The sequence below is a fragment of the Molothrus ater genome, chromosome 4 (assembly GCF_012460135.2).
Source record: "Molothrus ater isolate BHLD 08-10-18 breed brown headed cowbird chromosome 4, BPBGC_Mater_1.1, whole genome shotgun sequence".
Lineage (NCBI taxonomy): Eukaryota > Metazoa > Chordata > Aves > Passeriformes > Icteridae > Molothrus > Molothrus ater.
Genome location: NC_050481.2, coordinates 38,077,629 through 38,104,203, shown reverse-complemented (window position 1 = coordinate 38,104,203; position 26,575 = coordinate 38,077,629). Strand labels below are relative to the sequence as shown.

General features: G+C 34.3%; 1 long non-coding RNA gene across 1 annotated transcript in view; it reads right to left on the bottom strand.

The window, feature by feature from the left end:
- Positions 1–6,520: 6,520 nt before the first annotated feature.
- The window catches only part of LOC129046653 (uncharacterized), a 116,689-nt gene continuing 96,634 nt past the window's right edge, over positions 6,521–26,575 (bottom strand). The window contains exon 3 of the long non-coding RNA XR_008508298.1: positions 6,521–6,569. This is a non-coding gene — a long non-coding RNA (uncharacterized LOC129046653). The remainder of the gene's footprint in view (positions 6,570–26,575) is intronic.

Sequence of the window (26,575 nt, the reverse complement as noted above, 5' to 3'; positions counted from 1 at the left end):
GCAACAATAAATAAAAACCAAACATACTTTGTTTTACATTCTTCTAATTCACAAAGGATTTTCAATCGAAGACATAAATCATGCAGCATATCTAGAAAATAAAAAAAACCCCACTTTTTAGTGAAGTGGTTTAAAGTGAAACTCATCACAGATAGTAAATTTAGCATTATAGGTTAAAAATAGAGATAAATAAATCACCCTACTCTGACTGCCTCTGAGCTGCAAGATCCTTGCAAGCATCTAGTCACAAAACTCAGTGTTTGGAGCATTCTTTGAAGTGTAGGTGGTTTTGTGAGCACGTAGAAGTGAATTGTAATCTCTGTAGGAAACTCTCACTGCCGTGATTTAGCATAAATTTTCAAAAATTCCAGATGGTGAGAAAATAGTATAGCTATTTTAAATAGCTTTTTATTTCTGATTTAGAAAATATCTAACAGAATATTTTGATTTAGAACACATTTGCTAGGAATATAAGGTTAATCCATTTTCTACTAATATAGAAAAAAACATGGTACAGCTTGTGACATCAGCTGTATCATTTCAGTGCTACCACTTTTTATGATTTCTGTACTCTATACTGGGGAATAACATTTAGTGTACTTTCGAATTTGTTTTATCATCTTGTATTCAGTGACTGCTGAGACAGAATACTAAGTTTTTCAATTTTTTTTAAGGTCTAAAGTTACTTTCAATTGCTAGAATACTCCACTGAAAGGAGTGATAGAAAAGATGAAATAGCTCTCTGAAAATGAAAATTGAAAAAAAAAAAGTAAAGAGGTCTAAAAGGGTGAGGTTATAAGAGCAAACAACTCTGAACTACAAACATTTTTGAATAAAGAGATCTGCAGAAGAGCAGTGTGCATGCTGAAGTCCAATATCAAAGAAAAATGTCCTTCTGAGCGCATTCGGTGCTTGACTTTGCCTGACTACTGGATGAAAAGAGAAATGGGCAGTTTTGTAATGTGCAAATGTAGCTGTTTTGCAGCTTTGAACTTACTGACCATTGTGCTTATTGTGAGACACTACTCACTGATTAATGAGGTTTGTTGGAAAATATTCATTAGTGGAAGGAAATTATCAAGTTCTTCTGTATCTCTATACTCTCCATTCATTTAGTCAACTTTAAATGCCTCTTAATTTAGCCCTGGCTCTCAAAACAATTGCCACAATCATTCTGAGTTTACTTTCCTGGGTAGTACATATCATTCATCAGATTTCAGACATGGTGTGTCCTACTGACAATTGTTCTTGTTTTTGTAAAGTATTTTGAGGTCAATGAGCCATATTGTGTTAATAATGGGGCAGATTAGGCATTTCTGTCACTTTATATCAAAATAAGAAAAACTATTTCTGAATATTTTAATTTATTTTTCTCTCCTGCAGGTTATATTTCCCCAGCAAATTAATTTGTATCATTTGTTTTTATTTTAGATGCTAAAACTTAAGATATGAAAGGAGATCTCATGTGAAGAATTCAAATAAAATTCTCCCTTCCAATTGGAGCTCCAGCTAGTAGGGCAGCAGACAGAACAGTGGCAGTGACAGAAGGCAATACAACAAGTGGAAATAAAAAGATATCTAATACTAGAGTACCCTTCTCCAGCACCAGGACTACAAGTTAGAGCAAAGGGAACCCTTTATTGTACCCTTCTACAGTACCTCTAAACATTAGAATGTAATGCTGGACTTGTAAGGTAGATCCCTTCCCAAATGCTTTATGTCACCTTTTTCCTAATGGAATTCAAAGAATGTTTGTTTAAGGCTCATGCAGACCTGGATTGTCACCAGAAGCTGACTCTCCACCTGTTTGCTGCACTGCCACTTAAGGCAGTAAACATTTCTTTCAGCAAGACTTTTCCAATGTGAGAATTCATTCAGTTATCACATTCACATAATGCAACCAAGAAGAGAAAATAAATTGATTTTTTTTTTTTAAATCTCATATGCTTTAGCCTGAAAAATATTGGAAATTCATAAAACAAGTTTTATGCTGCAGTGGGTGAAAACATGTTAGAACACATGTTCAGAAAGTTAACACATGAAAGAAGTTTGTGTCTTCATACCCTGTAATTTAAAAATTATTTCCACTTCACTTGGAATTGAAGTAATGATACTTGAATTGAGTGTGGGCAAACTAACTGGAAAAAACATTGACAAATAGAGGAAAACTGCATACAACCTTGTTAGAAGTGTGGCACAATGTCAAATTTTCACTCTTATAGGTTGACTATATAGAACAGTAATTGTTAAACAGTTCCACAACGTTTGATAATTTTGTCTACCCTATTTAACTTATTTTGAATCAATATAATTATATAGCAGCTATTGAAAAGGAAGTTTGTCTCTGTATTTATAATTTGTTGTTCCAAGGTCTTGCTCCTCCAAGACATTTTTGATTAAATTTATAATAACTAGATAAATTCAATTTTCAAGTGAAGTGATTATAAAAGAGTAATTAATAGCTGATAAATATTTCTGCTAGTGTTTCTGGACTTTTAAAACTTAGAGTAGCCACAATATCTGAGGCTCTGTTTTGCAAAGCTTTAGCTAACAATTAACTTTCAGAATTAATTAGCCTGCTGTTTTACATAAACTCTTAAACCTTCACAGTAAAACACATCTGACTTTCCATACTCCTAGTCACAGACACCTTCAATGAATGCAATACTACCTATGACTCCCAAAATTTTGCTGCCCTTCTTCCTGGTTCATTTCGTAGTTACATCTTGACTGCTCTTATGAGCACAGATCCTTGATTCACACCTCAAGTTGTCAAAGCTGGGCAGTTTAGTTTAGCCAAGGTGTCTGTAGCTGATCAGCTAAACATTAATTTCCCTGCCAAGGCAAATCACTGTTTCTCTCAATCAGAGGAATGCCCTGGCTGAAAAGCCAGAGTAGAGAAAAACACACATGGAGTATATACCTCAGGCCTGACCCCTCAAGTCAGCCCAAACTTAAATGGCCATAGGGATGCTGAATAGAAAAATACCAGATGAGTAGGATCTTTTCCTGATTTTTTTTTTAATTGTCGCCCTGTGAGAAAAGTCATAAAAGTTGCTTACAAGTTTTAATTGTTTACTTTGACTCTTCTGATCTTTGCAGTGCTGCCTAGATTCAAAAGACAAAAACTTTCCAAAAAACATTGGGTGGTAAGATAAAAAGCAATTATTTAATGAAAGCTTTCAGATGAACAAATAGTGCTATGCACACACATGATATAGGATTTCTATAGTTTTTATAAGGTAAATTAATTTGTATATCTAGCAGGTACATCCAATAAGATATCGGTTGCCCCAGCAACACACCCTTGGGTCAGCCCTTTGGAGCTAGTCCAAGGGATTCTTTGTCCTATATCTTGTTATGTCTTTCAAATTCTGGTGAAAAACAAGATGTCTTTGTTAGAAATTCTCTTCTTGGGAATAAGACTAAACAGAAAGTGTTAGAAAGGGTTAGCTTATTGTTCTAAAATGTGAGAAAGGACAGGAAAAGCACTAGAAACTATATTAAAAATCTACAAGGCTACAAATATATGAAAAAGTTAAAAATCTAGGCATCAGCAGAGATGAAAAAAATAAAAATCATGTAAAATAGAACATATTGAGAAAATTGTAACTAATGTTATATGCATGAATAGTTAATAACTATAGATGCCTTTTTTTGCTTCAGACTGGTGCAGCTGTCCTGTACAGTAAAATGTTGAAGATGTTCTGCTGTGGAACAGAGTTTCCCACCTCTAAAATCAATATAATCAGACTTTCAGGTAAAAACCCCCAGTAGTTTATTCCTGTGTAAGTACCTGCTGAAAGAGCTTGTACATCCCTTCTTTGATTCATTATTTATATGGGTTATTTCAAGGCACTAACATTACTGGCTCAAGAGGCTTTAATAATATATATACCTCATTCACTTTCAAAATCAAGTTATGTTCTTACCTAGAAATCATTCTTCTGCTCTCTCTGTGAGGGAAATTTATAAGATTCTGGAAGAACAGCTCAAAACACCACCCTGGGATTGGAGAATGAGGAATTAATATGTCAAACTTTGGGGGGACAGGGGAAGAGATTGGAGTATGTCTTTCTCATCATGGGCCTATTACAAGCTAACACAACTTAAAAGACATAAAAAATAGTTACAGGCTTTTCAAAAATCCACTGTGAACCAGTAGTCTGCTGAAAGGACAAAGAAAAACAGATTTGCACAACGGCATTTTGGGCTGATTTTGGCAGGTATGCATTCATCCCAACTTCAGATGAAGACATTGAATACCTACAAAAAAGAAGGGAGTTACCAATTTTTATGGAGAAAAGAGTAGCTATTATAGGGCTTCTTTGCTTGTAACATAAAGGTATAACAAGAATCAATGTTGAAGTGAGAAAAATTGAAATTAGAAGTAAAGCACAATATATTTTAATAGCATTATTAACCTTGGTAACAAGCAACAAAGTGATAGATTCTCCATCTTCTGGTGTCTTTTAGTGAAGATTACACTTCTTGGAAGACAAGTATTAGCCAATGATCCATATCCAAATGCAGATTATCAAGTTCAGTGGAGGTTGTCTGAAATGTAATGGCCTGTGATATATAATACAACAGACTAGCTGATGCAACGATGCCTTCTGGCCTTGCGTACTTCAAATCAATAAACTTAAAATTGAAAAAAAAGTGCAGAGCCACAGTTATATTACATATGCTTTAACCTATTCCTCCCTCATGAGCTTCCAAGGATACAAGAAGTAAGCTTGGAAGCTTCCAAGCTTCCAAGAAGTTCTTTCTTCTTAATATAATAAGAAAAATGCGTTTTTCTTCTGAAATAAATAAGAATAAGGGTAAAAAAACTGTTCCTACTGACATTACCGGGAATGCTGATGTTAATTACAATTAAGTCAAAGTTTCAACCTAAATCTCTAATTCCTATTGTTGAAAATAATATATACCCTGAAGTTCTAACATTAGTGAAGGAATTTGTCATGTGTTGTTTGAAAGCTACATCTAAGCCCAAATATCTTTAAAAAACAATTTAATTATATTTCTTTAGTGCTATATTTTTTAGTAAATTTGTAGAATTAAATGGTCTGACTGAAAGCCTTTGGCTGCCTAGATCTTATAAACTTAGTTATAGTATGTACATGATTCTGTTAGCTGCAATTCAAGAACAAAGGAATTTAACAAGATGTGTAACAAGTCCCATGTCCTGTGTTGGCCAGGACAGAGTTGATTTTTGCAGTAACTGAGGGGCCGTGGCTGTGGGCATGTCCAAGAATTTATTCAAGACCATCCTTCCTCATGGCCAGGGCCCAGCAAGAAGGGACTATGCATTTCCAAGAAAAAAGTGGCATCCTTTCCATATGGGAAAAAACACGGTGGAGAGACTAGAGGGTGGTTCTTGCTGCAGTCTCAGTGCTTTGGGTTGGACTGAGTGAGCATTTAGCATATAAATCACCCTCTTTTGTACACTTTGGTTATTAATATTGTTGCTGTTACTATTCATCTTTACTTATCTCATAGCTGTTTCCAGTAAATTGTTTTTATCTCAATGTGCAATCTCTGCCTTTTGCATCTCCCACCAGAGCAGGAAGGGCAGTGAGTGAGCCTGTGAGGGGAAGAGAGCACTGAATTACCAGGTGCCACTCATAAATTACAGCACACAGTAAGGAGAACCTGGTAATGGTTATTATGTTAGGAAAATTGTATAGCTTTGGCAAGATCAATAGATTTTTTTAAAGCATAAACTGGGATTATCTTGTTTGTTATTTTTATTGGAGATGCTGACCCAGAAAATAGAGGAATTCTGATGACCAAATTAAGAGATCCTGTAAAAAGAGAAAAAAAAGGCAGAAAAAAATGAATGACATGTGGATAGAGAATTAAGAACAGGATAGTTAACAATATTAAAAAATAAAAAAGAGAAAGCAACTGATATTGTTTAAAGACAAAGTCAGGCAAGATGAAAATAAAACTTACCTTCACCTGTCCTTCTCACCTCTCTTTCAATCCAGTCAGTGTCATTAATTTTTAGCCTCAGATATTTTGCTGAGCATCTGATATGCATGTCCTAAAGAGTCTTCACTGGACTGCATTTAAGTCTCTGTCTAAAGTATACGTATTAGCATTAAAATTTTATAGAACATATATTGTGGAGTAGTGAAGTTTTAACAAAGGTGTCCTGTCAGTCTTTTTTTAGATTCAGCCATGTTGGCAACCTTGTTCTTTTTATACCTTTTCATTTTCACCAAGGATAATTAACCTCTCTGTGCGGTGACAGTTTTGAAAAAATGTGAAGTTATTAATGACCATCATGATTCTATTAGAAATGCAAAAGATAAAATTCAGTAGGAAATTCAATCAAAGCAGAAAAGGCAAGATGCTAAGCTTGAATCTCTTAGCATTTCTTCAAGACAGGTACATAAAGAATTTGGAAGAACAATAGCATAAAGTTCATCAAAATTCCATGAGAACATTACTGTGTTCCTAGGACATAATGCAATGCAACACCTTGCAAATACTTACAATCTGCTCAGGTATTCAGGGAATATTTGATTGCTGCCAGTTTAACTTATCCTTAAGATATTCTACGAGAACATAGAAGAAAATATTATTTTAACACAATTCATATATATATATATATATATATATATATATATATATATATATAATTATCAGTAGAATTTTGATAACAGAATTGAAATCAGCTGTTTGATTTATGTTTCATGTAGCAAAACTCAAGATACCTTTGTACTCTGAGGGGGCCTTATAAAGATGTAAATTTCTGGAGAAGTGGTAATATCCATTTGTCTTATTCATTTTACTGAATTCCCTTCTTCCTTATATAAAGATTGGATAACCTGGCTGAGTTCTGGAAATACACACAAAGACAAGATCGAAGAACAGCATTCACCCCATCAATCCACAGATGGATTACAAGGCTTCAGGTTTACCATACTTAGTTTACAATTTTAAATCCTGCTGTGGGGTAGGAGTGACTGGCTAACGCAAGTTCAGTTCACTGTGTAATGGGACAATAACTATATAATATAATGTTAAATTTAGATGACTCTATCATGATTTCATGAGAGTGAAGGCTCTTTTATCATTGTGTGATACTGCATGTCTCCCAGCATATTCAAAACTGAGTGATAGCTTCCTTTTCTGATTAGACAGGATAGAGTTCTTTGCAGATCAAATCCTGTTGGAGTTGCAACTCATATCCCATTTATCATACTGCTACTCTCTCAATTAATTAACTCACCAGTGCACTCAAAGCTCACAGTATGCTCTGCCTCTAAAACCATGTTTTTTGTTTAGTATGCAATATAATCTAAGCATGAGAAAATTAAAAAGCATTTGAATTCTATATTCCTTAATTACATACACTGAAAAATGCAGCAATTGGTATTCCTTTCATTTGTGAGTAAAAAAAAACCCCAGCAAAATAATTTAAATTATTATTTATTTTAAATACTACTAATTGAATTTCTTCTCGGCAAAACCTTAGGCTAACCATGGAAAATAGGCAGGAGGACAAACAGAAACAGTTATAATTTTATAATACACATTTTTGATAGGCAAACAGGCAAACAGTCAAACAAGTATAATTCCTGATCTTTGAAAAGAAAAGGAAGGGATTCTTGATATATCAGACTAACCCTTCTGTAAATACTACTGCCCTTGGTAGACCAAAATCTTTTCGACTTCAGATGTAATTTGCACTGGATTTATACACAAATCAGTCTTCATCATAGTATTTTATGACCAACAGTTTTGAACATAACAGTTGTCTAAAAACTGATTTGATCAGTCCAGAGTTTAAATGATGAGAAGTAAATTTAAAGGTTTTTTTAAAAATAACAAGGACGGTTTAACTTCCTAGAACTTTTTGTATCAAAACTAGCAATTATTACAATATTCGGTTTTTGGAGAAAGTAGATTAAACTGTTCCTTAAATATTGAGAAATTTAAAGCAATTACTTCTTAAAGTTCAGCTAGGATTGGGAAAAATAAGTTTTTATTATATATACAAAAGTCTCCAGTGAGCTATATAGTCTATGTCTATAACATCCAAATTCATACATACAACATGAAACTATTATTGCAGTACTTTTTGGAAGTGTGGTCCATTTTTTGGCCTTATACTAAAACAATAGTAGTCCAACAATAAAGAGCTGGGTATGCAAACACAGAACAGAGGCAAATGCTAAAAAGAACTCTGAATTCTGAGCCCTCAGAGGTCCTAAAAGACAACCATCTCAGGTCCTTCACACAGCTTTAATTACTTAGCAAGTGCTACTGCAGAGCTAGGCAGGTAACAGAAAGGTGGGAGATATTCAAGAGCTTTCAGCTCTCTGACAGCATAGATGCTGCCCAAAAGTATCCTTTCTCATTGCTCAATCTGTTTGACCAGGAAGCATTAGCCTGAATAAATTTGCTAAGCTGCAGCTTGATGAGGGAGCAAAATATGTCCAAAGGCTTGCTTACATATTCCAGCTACATCCAATAAATCTATTACTTCTTGAAAAATTCGCTCCACTTACATACCTTAGGCTACTGCAGTTAGGGTATTGCTTCAAAAGTAGTTGTCTAGTTGCCTCACAGATATACCTGGGGTACCTTTAATCAAGGTGTTCATAGCAGTGAAAGAAGAGCATGGACTTCATCATACTTCTTCCTAAACTCAAAGGATCTTGGACCAGTTTGTTTGAAACACACATCAGCTGAACTAAGCACAAAGATAGAAACATGTCTTCTATAACATTTATTATTGCTATCCTTTTTGGTATTATCATTATCATTGTCATAATTTGCAACACAGTCAGAAGAAAATGTACCACACTGCACTCAACAGCTCCAGAGGTGTCCCTGGTCCAGCCAGCACTGGGGGTGTGTTCCCAGCAGGCACAAACACACAAGTACCTGCCTATGTGCACTACATATGTATTCACCCAGCCACGCAGATCCCAGACAGACAGAGCACTCAAATGGGCACAAACAGCACCAACAGCCTGAGGAGGATGGAGGTCCCCAGTACATATATACAAATACATATTAATAATATATTAGAAATATTATACAATATAATTAAAATTTATTATAATATTTATTTATATTATTGTGTTATATGTGATTATATATATTAATTACATAATTATAGTATATATTAATTTCTAATTTAAAGATTATTTTTTATTTTCCCCTCCATCTTAAAATCTGATGTCTTTCCTCTTTTTTTTTCTTTCTTTCTTTCTTCCTTTCTTTCTTTCTTTCTTTCTTTCTTTCTTTCTTTCTTTCTTTCTTTCTTTCTTTCTTTCTTTCTTTCTTTCTTTCTTTCTTTCTTTCTTTCAATAAGCTAAGAACACTTCAATACTAATAACAGTTTTGATCACTAATTACCTATAAGAAAGTTTAGCATGATGATCACGAGGATGTGCAAAGAAGGTTTCTATGGCCAGCAAGAGATAAGAAACTCAAAATAAGAGACTCTGCAGAGCAGCAAAAAAGATGAGAGGGTGACAGATTAAATATATAAATTAACTACTCTAAATAAAGGAGGCAATGTTGATGTAATAAAACTTTCTTTTCAATATGCACTTATATTCGATTAGGGACACCAATAAAAAGAAAATGTTGTAAAAGGCCAACAGATGCCTTGAGGCAAATAAAAATCCCAAATGTCATCTTCACAGATGAGACAATATTTCCAATATTATATATTTCCCATGGACAGACACAGGTCCTTTAAAGTGTGACCAAAATTCTTCCTGTAATACCATGTGTCAGAGGATTTTGAGACAGAGAAAGGTTGTATAAATATCTTGGAATATGGCCTGGCTTGCCCTGTGGTTTTGTGCAATGTTTCTAATTTTGCAATCCATAAAGTGCAGTTTGTGTACAGATGACTTTTTGTACATATTTCAGATATGATGATATTATAATATAGGATATGTGCACAAATATTGATCTGTAATGGTTAAAATAGCAAATTCTGGTAAATAATCTTTCCTTGTAGCTTTGAAGTCAATGAACCAAAGTTTACTTGGACTGTAACATTCAGTGAAACTCAAAGAATTTTACAGGAAATGCAACACAGAAATGAGGAGGGTTAGTGCAGAAAAATCCTACTCTTCTAAAAATATATAGCACTTTAAGCCCAAGGAAGCAGCCACATTATACTGTTTGACATTAAATTCTTGGGCCAGATACCTACCTGTTGTAGTCTAATAGAATTGGAATTTATACTGAGGTAAGGTAGTTTGTTATTCAGCAGTAAATATTACCTAAATTAAATTATCTTATCTAAATATTATCTAAATTATATTATCATTAACAGTAAATATTATCTAAATTTAAAAGGATAGAAAACAGCATAAACTGCAGGCCCAAGTAAAGGCCTTCAAACTAACTAGAGTATGTGTATAAATCTGAACAAATGAATTAGCAAATCAAAAACTAATATTGCTCACATTCACTAGGGAAAAAAAAAGGCCAAAACTGAAATCAAAAGCAAAACATTTTCCTAGATAAAACTGAATGTATAACCAATAAACTTTACAGAGAAATGGCTGTTCAAAGGACTACAAACAGCACATTGGCTGATGTTTTTTGCATCCATCTTTTTCTTCTATGATGGAAAAGAATTTTTGCTGATTGTGTTTGAGAAGGGCATGGCCTGAATCTCCATAATTTACACATGATGTTTTCTTAGATTTGGGGTCTGACTTCCGCAAAATAAAGATTTTCACTTTCATTTTCTCCTCTTTTCATTCACATGTGCAGGAAAACACATCATTAACGTATTCAGAAAGTAAAATCATCAGATCCATATCTTCAAATTTCACCTGTATTCCTTCTCTAAACAAGGACATTGTGCAAGTGCTGAAAAGGTATTTGCCATCCATTGAAGCAGAAATTCTGTTGTCCCTTAAGTACCCTGGAAAATTGTAGGGGGTGGAGGAGGTGATAACGGCCTGTCACTCATCTGAAGAGATTGCATTCCCAGGGTGATTTCCCAAACAACAAGGCACAGCAATTCTAGGGCTAATAATGCCTATGGAGAGTAAAGAAGAACAGATGAAGTATTATGATATTTAGGAATACAGATGTATTTGCATCTTCTCACCAGAGGTACTACAAAACCACTGAATAAATATACGATAACAAGCTAGAAAGACTGATCTGGAAATACTCAAGGACAACTGAATCTGCAAACCAAATACCAAAAAAAATTATCAGCTTCAGTTCTGTGTGCTAAAATACAAGATACAAACATAGTTACTGAGACATAATGTACACAGCCACGAAAGTTTTCCACTGAAATATGTCTGTGCCATAACTGGGAAACAGCTGCTGTGGACAAAGGACTTTGGTGAGGCAGAAGCTCTCTTTTTCCTAGTAAGAAGGAGTAATACAGTATTAATGTAGTGTATTTCCCACCTAAGGAGCTTGAAAAAGCATTGTGGAGATTTAGCAATATCAAGATACTGATTAATTATTTTACAACTCAGTATACTCTGAAGTTCCCCCTCAGAAATGACACGAAATTCTGAAGAAAAATATCTCTTATCTCCATCTCCCCCTTCCAAATATAACTCACAGGACAGACTTTACTCAACAAAGGTTCACTGAAGATAGATGACAATTGCATTACCATACCAGACTATTCTATCATATACATTTTAGATATATATATTTAGAATCTCACCTTCTAAGTAATTCTGGGAATGTGGACATTTCTACTCTTTTGCAATGTATTTCTACATTTATTTCTTAGTAGTTTTAGTGCTACTGAAAAAGATTGGATTGACAGCCCCAGAGAAGAAAACCCTACACAGAAAAGTGATAGGGTCAACAGATTTCTCTGCACTAGCAGATTTCTCAGCAGAGTGTTTTGGTGTTAACTTATAAAAGAAGGTCAGTTCTGTTGCCCACTTAGTTTTTAGCCTTTCTGATCAACCTGCCAAGTTTGCCAATTAGTGCTAGTTGCACTCAATATGATCTATGATCTGCTTTCTAACATAAGCAGGCTGCTACACAAATCTGCTTCACATAGACAACCAAAACCAAATGGTTCAGCATTTTAAAGTCACTTGTAAACTAAGCATTATTTGCATTGACAGCTAGAAAGAGAAGCTTTGAAATACATTCATATATATACATATCTATATATTTTACATATATAGATATAGACATATATATACATATGTAAAATTCACTGAGAATGTTTTGGTGACTTCTGAACAAAATCCCTGTTTATCCACAGCCCATTACCCATTTTAATATAAATGAATCGCTTCTGGAATCTGTAATGCAGTTAAGAATAATTTACAGTACTCTAAATAAAAAGGATAGCTGTTTCACACCATATGCACAATAGAGGAAATGAGAGGCCATGTGGGTGTATGTACTGTAAGGCAGTGACAAATATTGGCATGAAGTGAAAGGCAGGGAACAATAAATAGGGACATATCAGTCTGAAACACAGCTTGTGTCTTACTATTACATCCTAATCGCATATTACATACAGTTTGCTAGTGTCAAAAATCCCATAAGACTTGATAGCAACAGTGTGAAGGTGGTGACTTTTTATGAAGAAGGAAGAAATTATCCCTTGAGAATTTTGAAGCAATAATCCCTGGTATAGCACCCAGAGCAGGTTAGAAAAGAAGAATAATAAAACTGACTTTATGATTTTAATGTGGATTGTGTGAAAAAATTAAAATGCAATCCACATTAAATTAAATTCAGTCTTGGCTGTGGGGGCATTTGAAGGGGCAAAGGTAAGACTGTCACACATATAAGGTAGGCTTGTTTGTCAGGTATGTTTCTTTAGGGATTTTCAAGGGTGTGAAATGATCTTAAATTTATATTACATTTCCTATTTGGCTGCAGGAGCCCTAGGAAACCAGTTACTGTGCATCATCTGACTATTGTACTCATATTACACTGCCTTTCTAAAAGTGAAAGAGAAGATAAAGATACATTATTTTCGATGTACACATAATAAAAGTTGTCAGAGAAGAGGAAATAGTTTTTAAGCATTCTGAGATCAGCAGTAAATTTAAGTACTGTGCATAAAACCTTTAATTATAATTTTGAAATAGGTTTTCTGCTAATACTTCCTATATGCCAATACCATTACAGCCATAATAATTCTTATGTGTCAAAAACAAAGGAAAATCCCAAAAAAGAAGAGTCAGACACGTATCATTACTGCTAAGAGACTATTTTAACTGTGTTAAAACTGCCCATGAAAAGACAGAGTTTTCATATGTTCTTCAGTAATATATATACTAACATCAGAAAATCTTAAGAATACATCTTAAATTGTGGAATGAATTCTTAATTAAATCATCTAATTGACTGGAATTAAGTAGGAAAAAAAACCCAACCCTGAAATTATTTGGCTCTGTTGTATGGACATGCCATAGATTGAGTAAAACATCTTGGTACTTGATTTACATTCCTCATCATCAAAGGGACTCTACAATTTAAAAAATACTTCTGCTTTTCATACTCCATCTATAAGGTACACATTTTAGATAATGTGGTGGTGTTATAGCACAGCAGTATCTATCCTTGTACATCAGTATCTGGACCACCCACATAAGATCTTCAGGTAGCAAAATACATTGCCAAAATTTTTATGTACCTTTCCCCATCTCAGAAATCATTCATTTTCTCATATGAGGTCTTTACAATTCTTTTGCCCTCTGTGGATTGTTTTACAATTTATCTTTCACTGTGAAGGAATATCACTGATGTGGTTCAGAGTGAAAAGGCACATAAATACAACCCTGCAGATGTTGACAGCTTGTTAAAAACTTTAAGAAAGGTTCAACAGCTTTTTAATTTGAACAATTTTGAATTACTGTTGAAGGTTTGCTCAAACCATGACAACCATATGCCAAAGTTTCTAGTAAACTTATTTTGCAGGAGTGAAAAGAATCTTTATTAGAAAAAATGCTATGCAAACAATTGCATTTTTCTTTCCAATTTTTCACTATGGATAACTCAGATGTACTTTTGAAGTTTAAAAGATCCATATTCGACTTGGCATTAGATTTCAGTCTCATTTTAAGTGACCACTCACGTATTTCTTTAAACAATTAATAGTCTCAAGCTGCCAGTACGCAAAACTATTACATGTATTTTCTGGTCTATGAAGCAGTTCTGCCCATACAATCCTGCTCATAAGGAGGATTCAGCTCAGGAAAAAATTTTCTCTTACATTCTGACCATGTATTTTCTTCTAGAACAGCTCCAACTTATTTCAATTACTTATAAGAAGAATGTGTTTGTAGGTGAATATTATACTTTTCAAGGGAGTACATGTTAGTCATGCTATCTTCCAGTTCAAAAAGGTCATGAAATGCCTGTTGTGATGGTTACTATCACACCACAAAACCTGGCATTATGACTACTCAATTAAATTAGTGTTATGAACAGTTGAAATCTCTAAAGATAGAGTGCTATTAATCACTCTGTGTTCCCAGCAACTTCTTATTGACTGGGATAACAGGAGAAATGAGTTTGTGTCACCATAGGATATTATCAAGTGTCTTATTGTTGAAGTCAGCAACACATGAATACAGCTGAAGAAGATTAAAGACTTCTAAAAAAACTAATGCAAGTAATGGTGCAAAATGATGAAAGGAAAAAAAAATTAATTACGGAAATAAGTGTTACTTATTGGAAATCTTGTCAGCTCGTATGCACTTTTTTTTTACAGGTGTGTTAGAAGTGCAAGAGTATGAGCATATGAAAATGACAACATGAATTCCCTGCGTTTATTGGTATTGCCTAAATGTGTGCAACATTGTCACTCTTTTCATCCTAAGAAGTTGTTATATTAGATGGTAAATGCCACAAGTAATTTAGATGCTCTTATCTACCTTCCATAAAGCCTACCTCTCTTTTTCATGTTTACGTTGTTGATACGTAGCAACTTTTTTTTTTTTTTTACTGAAATCGAATCATGGACACTTTTCTGTCTATGTAGGAAGTATTTTCTAGTGCCCCTGTTATTTAAAGTTTTGCCTTCATCCAGGAGGTAAAACAACATCAAATGGTAGATCTTTTGTGTTAAGATCACTGTATGTTTGAACTTGTTGGTTCTTTATCCCTGGATGTGTGATGGGAATACTTCTGGATCTAGGCTATGAAGATGATTACAAGAATCAAGATTCTGAATGTATTTATTATTCATATGTCACTTTTATTATTGTAGAGCAAGCCATAAGGAACCTGATTTTATGAAATTGACTCCAAGAATAGTAGCATATCTATCCTCCCAGCCTCCTACACCTTTGCACTCCAATTTTTAAGAGTTACTGTCCTCAGAAAAAGCAAAACTCAAATACAGAATGTATATCAAGGATCCTTAGTAGTATTGTTATCCTCCAGTTATATTATTTAAAAATATTGGTAATGTCAGCTTTGGTGAAGTTAATATGTATGTACAGTTATTATCTTTGAGAAAAACATAAAAATATGTTTGCCTGGTGTCCCTTTTCAGCCCTTTTATTTAAATATCTCCTTTAAAGTATAGATTATATTTTCACTTTTGCAACACCCCTGAAAATTTTTCCTCCTTCATAAAATGGTTGAGTAGGCATTCATTAAATTAAGTGAAAGAAAATCATCTTTCTGATGATTACTGATATTAGTACATCTCTAGCAGACATAGATTTTACCATGTGCAATACTTTAAAGTACAGCCAATTGAAAAAAAGTAAAACATTTTCTTGGGTCGTTCTTGTCCTTGGCTCTAATAATTGCTCCTGTATTCCTTTGTTTTCTGATGAGTTCTTAAGTCCTGAGTTCTCTGGAACACACTGGTAGTCTGTGACAGACTCTGCTCTCACATATAATTCAAAAGATAAAATAGTAAAAGGGGAAATTGGATAAAGTCACTCCTTTGTGCTTGGATTCTGCAGGATTTGCTGGTTGGACTGTTTTCTCGGCTCTGCCGCAGTCAGTAGGGTATATTACATCTACACTTGCTTCAGCAGCTGCTCTTTAATGTGTCACTGGCGTGCCATTCATAAACAAAAAATTTCATGAACCTCATAGTGCAAAATCTGGCTGCAATTGAGAGGAAAGAAAACATGCCTTTCCTACTAACTCCAGGAATACACAAACATTTAAACCCCCAGTATAAATAAGAAGCAAGTTCAAGTCCTATGTCAATGAAATCTGGAATAAAAAGATGCAATCCTTGCAGGTGACCAGAGTTATATATATTATTTGAAATTAGAAAGCTCTTTCATATTTTTCTCTAGGTGTTTCACTGAACCTCTCATTTCAAATATCATGTTTTGATAGAAAAAAGGTCTTCATAAATCTTAGATTTTAAAGGTAGATATAGCTAATTAAATCACCAAGACAGCTAACCTGTTAACCAAAATCCAAAATCCCAAAATCCATATTTTCTCTATTGAGCTGAAAGTTTTTCCTTTTTTTTTATGCTCCCTCTTCACCTAAACATCGCACACAAGATGCTTCTAATATGTAAATTATTGCATTCACCAAATTTTTTTCTCATTAGTTATGTTCTTCCTAAATGTTGATTTTTTTTTCCATAAAGTAATTTTTGTAACTATATTTTTTAAAGTCACAAATTTCAAATACCAAATACCATTGAATCAATAATATTTTTTTTTTAGATTGTTCACTCAACAACCTTTTTATGCTCAGGCAGTGAAGAAGCTTTTGCAATAGACTGCATTTCCAATATTATTCAGGAGTCAGTGAAGAATGGAAGAGATTTTCCAGTATGCTTGTGCACATTCTTTCAGAGAATGTTGCACCAAGTCATGCAAAAACAACCATCTTTCCAGGGCCAGCAGAACTACCGACTTAGGACCTGATCCAAGATTCATAGAAGACAATGGGATTTTTCTACCAGTCTCAGTGGGCTTGTGATGTTATAAAAAAATGAAAATTTTGTATTTGTTTTTGCAATAGCAATGGGGGCCAGTAACTGAGACACTTTAACACTGAATATTAAACACCTCAGTTTAGGTAGCTTGTTTTCTACTTAGACAGCAAATTAAAGATGCACAAATATTTTATAACATAAAGAACCCTCATTTGTTTCTCTATCTCTTTATCCCCTGCTTCCTTTGACAAAAAAAAAATCCCCCATCTTTTGAGAAGTAAAAAGTGAAGGTACCTCTTCCAGAAGCATGAGTATAAAAAGTTTTTCAAAGAGGCATTAGCAAATGAAACTACTCAAAATGATTGATATTTGTCTGCCTAGCCAGCCTACATTGAGAAAAAAACATACAAATGCAATACACCATTGCAGCTACATTAAAACAGAAAGAAATGTTCACCTTATCCTTGAGGTATAGACTATGAAAAACAAAGTACACTTGTAATTATGATTTATTTTGAGCATGGTAGTTGAGTCTCTGGGGTTTATTTTGCTGAGGACTTCTTGCCGGTAATGTGAAAACCAGAAAATTTTTGCATCTGGCAAGGTTAAGCAGGGAATACTTGCTCTTCATTAGGATCCTAAATGACTTCAGCATCTCTACTGAAATTTATGACCTAAATTTGCGCAGGATGAATATACATCTGAGAAATCATTGTTTTGGGCTTTAAAAATATCTGACTCTGTGTTTCTATGTTAAAAAAAAAGACTAGCTGGACAAACAAAAAATAATTGCATCAGTATTCTGGATTGACTTTAGGGAAAAGTCATAGAGTTTGTGAAAGTATTTAGATTTAGTTAAATTCTTATCAATTTACTGTTTACTGATCATTTATTTTCTATTTTTTCCCATTGTTTTCTTAAACATAGGTACTCCTTAAGAAACTAGGCAAGAAAATGTACCCTAGCAGTTTCAGACATAGAGTCTTGAGCATTTGTTTCCCATTTTGTTCCTGTGAAATTTCACAGGGAAGGCTAGTTATTACCAACTTGGTAATTCCAACATTATATATTCTCTGCGAGACACTGCAACAGTACACTTTACAAAATTCCTCTCACACAAATTACTGTAATGTTATTTGTTTCACCGGAATATATAGATTATTTCCCATTATCACAAATGTATGATGGCTAATCTACAACCGTAAAAAAAGTGATCTATTTTTTTTGCAGAAGAGTATAGAATATCATAATCATGTGATTGCCTTTTATATGCATCAAAACTGCACTAATTAATTTAATTTTGACTACATACATCAACTGAGCAATTTTTTGAAAATACAATACATAGCTTGACAAATAACTCCCGCTTGGAAGGGTAGAGGTTCAACTGCTCCCCAACATGAAATGTTGCCATCAAGAAATCTGGACACAATCTAATAATAATAATAATAATAATAATAATAATAATAATAATAATACCTCCATTTCCTCAAAGCATATTTCAAGTAAAACACACCAAACCTGAAGTGTGACCAGAAATTTCCATTTGCCAGCACCTGAGCTTAGAATACACCATATAACATTAATCTTATTCCCCAAGACAGGGCTTCTCTTGCTGTAAAGCATATTTCTAAAGCTATAAAACCCAACAATTGCTTCTTAATACTCAGCTATGTAGGGGCTTGGGTTAGATGAAGCACACAACAATTGAGTAACAAATGCCATTCCTCCCCATTGCTGTAAACACATACAAGATATATACAAACTGAATTTAAAACAAGTCTACTTGGCACAAAGGAATGAAAAATGTTCAAATCCTGGAGATTTAAGTGGGAGTAGTGGCTATTCATTCCGATCAGAGATTTTGAAAGCATGGATATATTTTAGATAAAGTTTTAACAAAATTGGGAAAGAAATTGGTCAGAGGTATAGATATGAGAACTTCACTGATACTATTTTGAATACTGCAGTGTCTATTAGTGGAATAAAATTCATCAGATCTGCTGGATTGAAAATGGTACTATTCAAAAGATAATACCTGTTTAAGAAACAGGTGGGGTTTTTTTAAAACAAAAGTAAAATATTTACTTTAAGCCCACTTAAGATAAAGTGCTTTTGGAGTCAGAGACCAAAAATATTTCCAAAATGAAAAGGTGGGGGTGGGTATTAGTTTATGGGAGAGAGAGAGAAGTTATCTATTTATGAACCCTGGAAAGAGTTAAAAGGAACAGAACATTTGCTAAATTTTTGAAAGCAAAATATTTGTGGGAGATTTAAATCACCCTAATACTTAAATTATTTTTTTTTTACAAAGTGCACTCATTTTACCATATTTATCATGAAGTATTCAACAAAACAGCAACTGAGAGCAACAACAGGAACAAAGATGTCATTATATAAAAGTTTATTACTGAAATGTATATTTTCAACTCATGTTTTCCCAGAAATTATTTTTGTAAGCCAGTGAGACCAAGCTCCATCTCCTGGAAATGGACGTAGCTTAGTTGAAAATGAGCTATGGTAATTTACCTCAGCTGAGGTTCCCTAGGTCAGTAGAATAAAACCATTATTTCCTCTTTTACTATGCCATGACAATGTTACAGGTTTGAGGGTTTGTGTTTGTTTATTGGTTTATTTGCTGGGTTTTTTTTTAAACTCCTTTAGCGATTCTTTTCCTTCTCACTTCTTAGCATGTGCCCTCAAGGTATTTTTTTGCAATTTCATTCAAAATTCTTCACTTGCTTAGAATTCATTTGAAGGTGTCACTAATAAATAAATATTTCCCTTTTTGCAGAACTCATTTATCACTTACTTTTATACTTATTCTACATTCAAAATCATTTTTGTTCCTCATATATATGTGAATGACATATTTATATCAATTCTAAACCAAAATCTCTGGTTTAAAGCCATAATACAAGACTATTTTCTACATGCTGCAGACCTGCAGTGTTTACTCTCCAGTGTTTATGGTAAAATAGAGATATTCAGTTCTCTGCTTTTCTTAAATTCGAATAGGTAAAAGATTATTTTGTTATTTTTTTACAAGAGAACAAAATTACTTACATGGTGATTAAAAGCTACTTCCCATACTCGATATTACATAGCAGCCAATAAATATTTTAGCACATATTTTAGACAAATTTTTTATGCTTCAAACCTTCTTTGAGGGTTTACTGCTGAAGGGGATGTGATTCAGAACCACTTTTTCTCACCAGGTTCAATTTCTGTAGCATGGAGTGAGTATCTTACTCTGTTCTCACCCAGAATATTTCCTTCCCTTATATCTTGGAAGCAAGGATGTAGAGCAAAGATGCTGCCTCTGCAGCCCCTCACTGCAGTCTGTGATTAAAGAGTAACATCTCCCTTTCACTCCATCTCTACTCTGACAGATTTATAGATGAGACTTTCAGAACTTTTGCTTCCAAAGGATTTTTTTTTTAATTTTCTGTGTTTACTTTAACTGAAAAGACTGCATTTGGAATAGAATATTGTGTCTTTCCCAGAAAAGAACTAGTCCATATTCATCTGCAGGCACTCCTAGTGCAATTTCACCACAAGAGTCATTGTCCCATCCCAAAATTCTGTTTTACCTAAGCCAGTATTTTAGTGTTTTCCTCTGGTAAGACTTTCCTTTGTTCTTAATAATTTCCCTTATACTGAGGAAACAGCAATTTCTCCTGTCTGAAATAGTTCTGCATGTACCTTTGTTCCTAGGGACACTGAGATAAAAGAAAATAGAAACACAGAGAACTTTATGTAAATACTGACATGTAAAAGAGGGGAGATGAGCTGCCTTATTACTAGGTAGTATGTTACCTGTATATTTTATCCCTTGCTTTATACTATCTCTGAAACACAGTGCTTGACACATGAGTTTTAAAAAAACTTGGTAAGATTTAAGAACAAACAGACCAAACATATCAAAAACTCTTCAAATATATCAAACAAATCTCATAAGCCAGACTCTGAATCTTTTAGGCCACCAGAGTGCAATCAAAGAACATCAAAAGTCTGTATGAAAAGTTAATGATTTATTGGCATGGATCTGTACCAAAGAGGACATTACTACTCTCAGATTAGTCTTTACAGGTAATGAGAGTAAAACCACTACAGAGATAAAGGGATCAAAAAGAGTTGATGGAACAACTTCAGAAACACAACTGAAATCAATCAAAAGGACCAGACTGTGTTCATCTAAGAGTTCAGTGAAAACCAGCGGATGGAGTAGCCAATCCAGTAATATACACATGGCTTAAACTCATCCTGTGAAAGAACTAAAATAAGAACCACCTTAATACCCTGAGTTTGGCCAAGAAAGATTCTCAGGATGAGTCTAGGAATTCCAGAATAAAACCTGTACTTCTTTGCAGGCCTGAACACAAAAAGTTTTTTAATTTATACTATTCATTGGGAGTCACTTTGCAGATTACTAAATTTTAGAAACTATCAATAGAACTGAAAGAAAAAACATGAAGGTCAATGTTTCTCTTCCATTAAAGTAAATTAAGTTTTAATTCTTTCCTGTTTATTTCAATCAGGAAAGTATGAAAGAAAAACATAACATAACGGAAAAGTATATCACATCATAATTATTCTGGAGTGGTTTAACAATATAAATTCACAGGAAGGCTATATTTTATGTAAAACAAAACCAAACCTAATTATAGAGGTGTATCATACCTAAGCATTGTTACGATACATTAAGGGCTGTTGTCTAAAAAAGACTAACCAACAAAGCCTTAGTATTAAAGAACCTTTTGAGAAATAATGTGGAAACTTTTCCCCAGCAAAATTTTCTTGAGGTGATACTAGAAACTTCGCAGAGTACTTAAATGACTAAGGGTGAAAAAAACAGCAAGCCAAGTTTCTGGTAGCCTGTTATGTTGTGATGCAAGAAAAATATGTGCTAAGGAACTATGACAGTTAGAAAGGTAAGGAAGTAAATGTTTTAAAGTTTGTATATTTGTTTGGGTTTTTTAAACTTATTTAAGCAACTGCTTCCAAGACTGGTCTGTCTAGATGTTCTGTTGTACAGACTTGTAAAACTAGAATTGACCATGCCACTTTGTCACATGACTGTTGGAGATACTTCCTTGTAGATACATCCTTCCTAAGGAGATAAAATGAAAATTATTTTATTTTTAAAATATTTGACAGTATTACATATATACACATGCCTAAAAATTACCTTGCATGTTGTAATTTTCTGAGACAACCCAGAAAACTGATTAGTCTCAGAGATAAAAATATGTGGTAAAAGAGACACAAAAATATTGATATGTAGTTAATTCTGCGGGTTTATTCTACTGACATACTGGAATATTAGAATATACAGGGATATCTGCAAGTTTTCATCTTTCAAAGCAAATATTGCAGTCAACTACAGAGGAACTCAGTAGGACATCTTAGAAAGTTTTGTGCATGGACGTGGCCATTAAATGTTCTTTATTCATTTATGCACATCACTAACTGCAAGGTGGATTTTTCTTTCTTCTGGTCGAACAACATTATTTCGGTGAACGGAATTTGAATTTCCATTAATTATAGCAAGGTCTGTCAGCTGACATTTTCACTCAGGGTGCTACAGTGCTCTGTGAAACCCAGGTAGAGCTCAGATTATTCTGGGAAGCTTAGCAGATAGGCTGGCAGCCAGCCACGCGGCGCTCCATGCTGTGGCAGCTGCCCTGTTAGCAGCACCAGCTGATTAGGGACGTCTACCTGAGCTGCTGTCAAACCTTTGGCTGTCATTTAAACACCCTCTAAGAGCATGCCTCAGAGAAAACGAGGAGTTGAAAGCTCCACCAAATTGCGGAAGACAACTCATGCAAGTTCCAACAGCACTTCACTGCATGGCTGAAAAACAAAGTGCACTGAGAGAGCAACTTTTCGCAATGCCCAGCTCTGGCTTCTCCTCAAATTTGACTGTAGGATGGTAACAGTGTAAATTTTATGCAAATGTTTTAAGCATAAAAAAAGTCATGTCTTTATAAGTCAGCAATAAAAAAACCTGAATGTGAGCCATTTATTGTCACTTTCAAAAGTGGCCAGACAAATACCCTGTAAACAGTAAAGTGTGATTCTTTTAGCTAAAAAAATATGATTTCCAAATTGCCACTGGATTTCAAAACACTGATATCTAATATGTTAAAGAAAAAACATTGGAAAAATCAACTCCATCCTGAAATATATGATGTAAAAAAAATATCCCCCTGAAACCAAAACAGAAAAAAAAAACACCCACCCAAAACCCTCTAATAAACATAAAAATTTTGTTTGGTGCTGGATAAAGAAAGAATAAACTTTGGCTGACAGAACTATTCCTGAAATTAAGACCCTGAAGACAGTAATTAAGCATAGGTGTCTCTGACACTGTACTCCCTACAACTGCTAATGATTACATGAGAAAAATTAAGTATGAACTCAGATATAAAAAAAACAGGATGATGACTCTTTATGTATTCTGGCATGAGGAGTTAAAAAAAAAAAAGATATATGAAGGGATTTTAGGGACTGTAAAAAAACCCCTAAGGTAAGATTCACTTATGTGTTATATTACCCTGAATGAACAGTTGCATAAGGAAAGATTTTAAGAGTTGTCACATATGCAAAAATATAGGCCGCATCAAGAAAAATCTCCTGCTGATATCACAGTAAAAAGCACAATTTGAAAGTGTAGTTTAGTTTATACCTTCTTTCTTCAAAGTTGCATCCTGTTCCAGCCCTTTTTTCTCACTTTCTGCAGACAGTTTTTACAGGAACAGGTAAGAACTAAATTGATGATGCATATATCCTATTTTTACTAGACATTATAATTTACAGAGTAATATATGACAGTAAGTCCTCCTCAAGGGAATGAGCTTAAGTCATTTACAGTTAAGTATAGTTTAGACATGGAGCGGCTAGCTCCCATCATCTCTGTTCAACAGCTTGGAAAGAAATCGTGTAAGAATAGCAGTATCCCTGAAAAAAAGAACTGGACAGCCTTTTTCTGATACCCCTCTATTGTTGTTATATACACAAAGAGCATCGGCTGGACATGATTTTATACCTGAAAGCATTTTATTAAATGGAAAAATGGAAAAAAAAGATTCTGCCAATATAAGGCGCCGATGTCACAATCTCTTGACCTTCCTAATGTATCAGCTTGTAGGTAAGATAAGCAAAGCCATAATTTTTGGGATCTGCCACCTCTATAAAAAATTAGTGTTGAATCATATGATAAAAAATGATGGCAGTAAACAGCAGTCATGTCACAAGCTCTTATATGAATTTGCCTGATATAGACATCACAAAGAAATGAGTGAGAAAGATGATCCAGTTTAACAGGGTCCGAACATTGAGACAGAGAAGCCCAGGGGCAGGGACAAGCAGAACAAATGCATTCTTACAGTGATATAATGGTGATAGTGCCAGCACATCAGGAGAGCTCTGCAGGTCTGAGGAAAAATCTTCCAAGAGCTAACTGAACCCCAGCTGAGCTGTTGGACTGCTTACAAACACAATATGTCATGTGATATATCAACATTGGTTAAAGTATTCTATCATGTATTGGCAGGGAAAATATGTTATTAAAGATCATGGCACTGGGATGACTTCCTCTAAAACATAAGATCAGTTGCCTGGACCTCACATTTAGTCTGGTATCACTTAGGACACCCTGATTTGCTGTGTGTGTGATATGATAGAGGACTGACATGAGACTAGTGTTATGGTGGAAGAACAGCTGGAGCCCACATGTTATGCTCTGAGGCACCACTGCGGAACTTGGATGTCCTTACATAGTCAACCTAATTGAGGAGCAAATGCTTAAAGAGGAATTTCTCTTTCAAGGATGTTTACAAGCACCCAGAGCACTAGATGTTTACTGAATATAAAATTGATGGCATCCTCAGCCACATGCAGTAACTTTTCTAAGAGAAACTGAAAAGCTGGTAAGCTGGTTTAGGATATTGTTGCATGAGGCTCATGAGCAACTGTATATTTTATCAAAGACAGATGCATCAGTGACCAGAATTAAATATTTTTCTGTTACATACTCAAGGAAAAGCACCCAGAATTCTGTTTATGAATCAACTATATGTGAAAAGTTATACAAACACACTTATTTTCTGAAAGGAAAACTATTGCCACTACAGATCTCTGGACAAAAAAGACAAAGATTAGATAGGCTTAATGTAGTAGCTGGAATTTTGAAGTTTTTGATCAAATTAAGTTACAACACGGATATGCTAGGTCTACTTACTTTCAGTGCTGTATAAGACCCAACATGCAGGGTTAACCAACACTGTCATGATATACAGTATTTACCATATATTAAAAAGTGATGCTCTATTTGTGACCTGCTCTAAAAAGAAGGGCAAATTACTTGCAAAATGGAAAAAAACCCAAACCATTAAAACATATTTGGTTTTCATAAATAAATTCCTTTTTCATAAATACAAAACAAAGCCCTATTTTTTGCAATGCAAGAATCGCAGACCAATTGCTATATTATGTGGAAAATTTGCATAAACATTCTATCAATTTCACCACTGAAAGGGCATAACTTTTTTTCCCCCACTAAGCATCCTTATGACTGACCCAAAATGTTCAGTTGTTAAATTGTCCCTGGGACCTGATTATTTTATAATCTTCTCTACAGGTATAAAGACCTAGTTGTAAATACAGTCATTTGCTCCCTGTACAATTCTCTCCTTTTCCAGTTTTATCCATTGTCTAATGAAGGTCTCACTGCTCAAATATTGGCTATTTTCTTTTAGCTACAGCAGTATGTATTTTATTAGTTTCATTTTTTAGATAACAGATTTATACCTTAAATATAACTCCAGGTGGGTTCCCATAGAGTAAAAGTACTAGCCCCATGTTTCCCTTCAGCTAGAGCAATGGTTGCAATTGTCAGGAGAGCTGTCAATCTCTTCCTAATACATTCAAGTCCTTCAGAGGAAAGCACAGGCCAAAGGGGAAACCCAGAAAGGAATACTTCTGAAGCTGATTATAAAGGAGGCTGAGTGCTAGTCAAAGGTACAGTTCCAACAGAGTCTGATTAACATTCTCTCATAAAATAAGGACCAGAGAGTAAGCCATTAATTTTATGGCTATTTTTTCCCACTGCTTGGTTTTTCATAAGTTGGACTTCCTTCCAGGCTAATTAACCACTAAACATTTTACAAGCAATCCAAGTGCGGAAGCAGTAAAAGATGAATTGCACTTATGAAGTAATTGACAAAGGGTATATTGGGCCTTTTAAGCAATGATATTGTGCATCTTAATACAGGAAGAAAGGATCCTTGGTACTGCAGTTTGATAGGTCATTAGTTAATTCTCAGAACTCTGCACAAGATAATAATGGCTCAAGGCTAGAATGAACCTGCCTGGATTAGGGTGGGGAACCTTACCTCAAAACACTGCCAGAGAAAACACTTAATGTTTGTGTCTTGATATTATCAAAATACCCCCCGTGTTATCTTAGATTAATTCCCTGGCTATTTTCTTTTCTTTTGACAGCAAAGTCAGAACTGACAAACCAAGGCAGTTCTCAAGGAAATTCAATTACTGAAATGTCTGACAGCTTGCTTTGCTGCTTCTAACTAAAGTTTTGAAAGTTACATGCTGCATGTATAATATAGTTTTCACTACAAAGGAATAGATTTGCATTTTCTAGGGGGAAAATCATTTTCAAGCTGTAGGAGTTTAATGATAAAA